The sequence below is a fragment of the Calidris pugnax genome, unplaced genomic scaffold, assembly GCF_001431845.1.
Source record: "Calidris pugnax isolate Ruff unplaced genomic scaffold, ASM143184v1 scaffold304, whole genome shotgun sequence".
Lineage (NCBI taxonomy): Eukaryota > Metazoa > Chordata > Aves > Charadriiformes > Scolopacidae > Calidris > Calidris pugnax.
The window spans coordinates 135,343-140,993 of NW_015091068.1; positions in this window are offsets into that span (position 1 = coordinate 135,343).

Consider the following 5,651-nt stretch of genomic DNA (forward strand, 5'->3'; position numbering starts at 1 on the left):
GCTTCAGGAATTTTCCCATCAGTATCAACTCCCAGTGAGAGGGTCTCTGTGATCTGTAAAATGCTTCCTGACATTGCTACTTTTTTTTTTTTTAAACCAAGAATATTTTACTGACATCATTTTTTCATGTTTCATAGCAAACACAATTCTGGATTTTTATTTCTCTTCAGCCTGCCAATCCAAATCTCACAAACCATCTGCTATCCTAAATGTCATGTTGTGTTTAGGTATCTTTGAGTCATTACTGGAGTCACACAGAACTACAGTGAGAAGCAGCTGCTTGTGACCTGTGTCATTGCAATCAACTCCAGGAAATTAAATTGGAGCTGCCACAGAACCAGGCCTCGAAGGCTCGAAGGCATAATGTTCATCATGTTGTAACGATTATTTTCTTCCATCACGGTCAAATTCTCACTGCCGTCCTTGTTTGCTGTTCAGTTTGTTTCTTCACTTTCTAAGAGTCAGCTCTGATTTTAAACCCAGCAGCATCTCTGTAGAGACTGCCGAGCAGCAGCACTGGGCTATTCACTCTCTTCCCGGAGGCTGCCCTCTTCCATGCCTGTATCCAAGTCCCTCTTGGGCTGACTGAGAGTCCTGTCTCCCCTGCATGCCATGTCTGCCTACCCAGATGCCAACATTTTTTTTGATTTTACCATGTTCCACATGGGTCCTTTCCTCACAGCATCAAAGTTTCCTTGCCTGAAGGACCATATGATTGCCAGAAAATGGCATGATTTGCAGGGAATTTAGGCCTGTTTGAATGTGGAGAGCTGACTCTACGTGACGTGTAGCCCTAATCACAGAAACCACATAGGCTACATCAACAGCAGAGATGAGGAAGTTGACAAAGTGCTTCTGGCTTCCTCTCTTCCTTTGTGTTTAAGGGCTGGTGCTCAGGTCTGGCTCTGTGCAATGTTTTGGGAATAGCAGTCTGTCCAACTGCAGAGTCCTCTCTTCAGGCAGGCAGCGTGGCTTAGCAAAGAGTGTACTAAGCACCACTGAGAATAACTAAAGAAAAGAACAATTAAAATTGCACCACAGCTAATCCCTCATCTTCTTCTGCCTCTTTTGTCTCACAATGCCATCTCCAGAAGGTAGACAGAGTTAGGAGTGAGAGGAGGCAAATGGCATTTCTAGTTAAAGCTGCATGAAGAGAGGACTCTGGGCAAATGTGGTCTAAGCACACTCACATTTGAATTTCATGGATATGATGAACAGAAAACTGGGACTCGGGATGTTTAAATTTTATACAAGATAACTTCTACCTTGTTGTGTAGCTTTGGAAAAGTCACGACAACTCCACGTACTTCAACTTCTGCTTTGTGAAACAAAGGTGATAGTAATGACTGCTTGTGCAAAGCAAGGGAGTAATGGGGCTAGCATTATTATTTATTACTTAAAACCAAAACATTGAAGATTCAGATAATAAATATAAAAGGACCTTAGGGTGTTGGTTGACTGTCGGCTGAACATGAGCCAGCTGTTTGTCCAGGTGGCCAAGAAAGCATCCTGGCTTGTATCAGGAATAGAGTGACCAGCAGGACTGAAGCAGTGATTGTCTCTCTGTACTTGGCACTGCTGAGGCCACACCTTTAATACTGTGTTCAGTTTTGGGCCCCTCACTACAAGAAGATTGTGCTAGAGGGTGCTGGAGTGCATCCAAAGAAGAGCAATGAAGCTGGTGAAGGGTTGAGAGCCCGTGTCTTATGAGGAGCAGATGAGGTAACTGGGATTGATTAGTCTCTAGAAAAGGAGGCTGAGGGGGGAACCTTATTGCTCTCTAAAATTACCTGAAATGAGGTGGGTGTTGGTTTCTTCTTGGGAGAAGAGATAGCAAGTAGCAAGTGATAGGACAAAAAGGAAAAGGCCTCATGTTGCGCCAGGGGAGGTTTAGATTGGATATAAGGAAAAAAATTCTTCCCTGAAAGGGTTATCAACGATTGAAACAGGCTGTCCAGGGAAGTGGTTGAGTGACAATCCCTGGAGGTATTTAAAAGATGTGTAGACATGGAGCCTAGGGACGTTGTTTAGTGGTGGACTTGGTAGTGTTGGGTTTAGAATTGGAGTCCATGATCTTCCACGTCCAACCTAAATGATACTGTGATTCTAAAGAGACACATGGCCATACGTCAGTCATCCCAACTCCCATGCACTTACGCAGAAAGAAGCTTCAGTCTCTGCGTTGGAAGAGAATCATGGTGTCCTCCAGCCAAGACCCCCGTCTTGGAGTCTAGAGATGCCTAGAAACAGCAGTCTGGAGGGGCTTGAATGCCAAGGACCTTAAGATGTGCATATCCATCCCCTCAGTATTGAGGCACCCTTTGTAACCTATAGAAGGCTCCTTCCTGTCACCTTTTGCAGTACAGGGAGCCTTGCAACCTGAAACAGCACCTCTTGATTACCCTCCTGGGATAATCAGGTTCATGGCAAGCATGGGGCAAGCACTGAGAAGCCCAGACATAGTCCACTGCCCTTGCAAACCACAGAGCAACCTGCTGAGCTGTACAAATACAGGATAGATGAAGGTCTAGAGTGAATGGAATGAGGAGAGGACAGTGTTGTGAGTAGTAAAATGGGTCTAGAAGGGACAGCTACATTGTCAAAACTTTTCTGTATTAATGTGATGGCGAATTATGCATTATACAGACCAACAGAGGAAAGAGATAGGGAATGAGCCACCAATGAAACTCTGAGATATTCTGAGCAGAGTACTGAGACAGTCTGAGCAGAAGAAATAGTAGGAAAAGAGAGATAAGGGGGAATAGGAACCTATGAAGGCTGACAGAGGAAAACAGAGACACAATAGATGAGAGAGACTAAATGTAAGGCAGTGAGCAGAGTGAGCAGAGCCAGAAGAGACCAGGACCAGTAGTGATCAAGAAACAGGCAGTCAGCAGCTTCCATACAGTAGAGGAAACTAGCAGAGAGCAAAAATGAGATCCAGGTAAAATCCATGGGGGAGATAAAATCCATGGGGGAGACAGAGGTCTGGGGGTGAGCAGGATTCTGGTATTTGTAACCAGATTCTTCTATTGGTAACCCTCATGTTTTAGGTTGTGGCTGGAAGAAAGAGGCTGGAGCTCCATGTGAAGAAGTGAGTTTCCTCTTGAGTGAGAAAACTTTGGGGCGTGTTGGTTTTTTTTGTTCGTTTGGTTGGTTGGTTTTGTGTTTTGATTTTTTTTTTTTCCCAGGCATGTGCCATTTGAAAGCAATAAAGAGCAGAATAAAGCAAAGAGTCAAAGTTACAGAAAGGAGGGGGTAATAATAGAGTTGAGGTGCGTCAATGTCAGGGAAAGTTGAAGAGAACAAATAAAACATAAGCAAAAGAAAAATCTCCAAATCTTTGGGTAGCAAATAGTTCAATGTCTCAGAGGAAGGAAACAAGAAAGACAGGAGATCAGGGAAGGAGATGGGTAGATTTTATTGAACTTAACTTGAAAAAGGTATCACAGGAGATTAAGCGATCAGTCTTTGACGGATCTATCTATATGTATATCTGTCCATTTGTCTGGTAACTTGGGTATGGTCAGAATATTATGTCCCCTCAAGCATATAGAGATCCCCAGCACCTGAGGTGTCCAGGAAGGCATACTCTTCTGCCTGGGGCTGCTGGTGCACAAAGGACTGCACAAAGAGAGGCAGTCCTGTAAGGGCTGGAGTGAAAGACAATGTAGAAACAGCAGCAGTTGTAGATATGAAGTCTGGTGGAATTGAAGAAAGTGGATTTGTGGAGAGGATTTATGGAACGGAACTCTTCAAGGAACAAGAATGGATTTTGCAGGATAACAAAGTAGATATAACGGTAAGAGTGAAAGGGTACAGAGTGGAGAAGGAGATGGCAGCTGAAGGAACTCAGGAACTAACCACCATGAACTGAACTAACAAATCAGGTGAGAGAAGAGGTAGCTGGATGAGAAGATGCCATTGGATGATACTAAGTGATGTATGGTGGGAGACAAAGGAAGAAGAAAAAGGGACGTCAAAAGGAGAGTCATTTAAGGGATGCAGAGTTGTGGGAAGTGAAGGGGTTGACTCTGAAAGGAGACGAGATAGAGGAATGTGCATGGTCCAGGCAGGAACTGAGGGGCCTGAAGAAAGGCTGAGGAAACGATTGCCTGTGGTCAAGGGTAGCTCAGAGGGTAAGGTGGAGCAATGTCTTTGCTGGATGAGCGACAGGTAGGTGTGATGGTTAAAAAAAGTACAGTCCAAACCAGCAGAGGCTGGTTTGCAGTGTATCTGTGCAAGAAGAGCATTTACTCTAACAAGACCATTGTTGTGCTGGAGACATTGCCTAGAGTCAATGCTTCAGTGGTTACTTCTCTGACAGCTTCACACATGGATGGTAGCAAGGATATAGTATCTTACTTAACTGTCGTAACCACCTCGCTTTTACTACTACCTTGTGCAAAAACTGCTTCTCTAGGCCTTCTTTACTGTACCAAGTCAGTAGAAGTTATGTTTATTTTCTTTTAAGATTTTAGAAGATACAGATCTTTCTCTGGATTTCAATGTTACTGTTTTAGATAAAGAGCATCTATAAGCATTGCAGAAAAAAATTCTATGCAACAAATTCAAAACACTGTTTTCTTACAGTTGTTAGCTAAAGTTCCTATTAACTCAGAGGCAAGGCACTGCAAAGCCCAGGAACTGTCAGGCAAAAAAGCAACATAAATAAAAAAGTGCTGTAGTTTATTAGGAAAGAAATAGCCACTCAGCATTATGTTATCCTCAGTGAGCCTACATATTAAATACCTTCTGTTAATTCCACCTCGAGAGGAAAGAGTGGAAGTAGGAGGATTTGGGGATCAGAAATGCTCACCTTGAACAACAAATGATTGTGGCAGGAGGGAAGGAACACAATGGTGAGCTGTCAGACTGTGAGCTGACTATAGAAGGCAAGTAGCTGTCTCCTCCCATGCAAGAACGAAGACAACAAATTAACCTGGAGAGGTACAGATTAGTAGGAAACAGAAGAAGATGCTTTGTATCATACATCACCGTGCTGTACAGCTGTTTTCTACATAATGTTAGGGGAAGTTTACATGAGTTCCAAAATCAGCTCATGGGAGAAAAAAAAATCTGCCAAGTACTGTTTAAATACAACACTGCCACTGTTGGGGAAGAGAGTGCCTGAGCAGGGATCACCAGGGGCTCAAAGTGTAATCTAGGGACAAATCACAACATACTTGATCACAAAGTTTTCTTCTCTTATCCTTCCCAAAGAAACTGGTACTGAGTGGTCACTGTCCATGCTAGGATATTGGACTATATAGACTTTGGGCCTAACCCAAATTTTTACTTTTCATAGACTTGGGAGGTAAGAAACAAATTTGTTTCAGCAATAGGAAAATTGAAGAAAAGCATAAAGCTACAAAGGACAAAAAAAAGGGACTGACTACACATCTTTCTTCAACATATGTAACACCACAGCAAACAGTCAGTTAATTATACTCTTAACCATACAAGTGTAACACATTTGTAGGCATTTTTCATGATAACATGAGCCAACACGAAAGATTCCTGAGGACTGTGAGCAGCACTAAGAGCGTTTCCCGACTTGACTCTCACTTTCCACATAAACCACAACACGATCCAGCAACCTTTGTCCTTTTTAAATAGACTTGCCAGAAAGTGAAAGGGCAGTGAAAAGA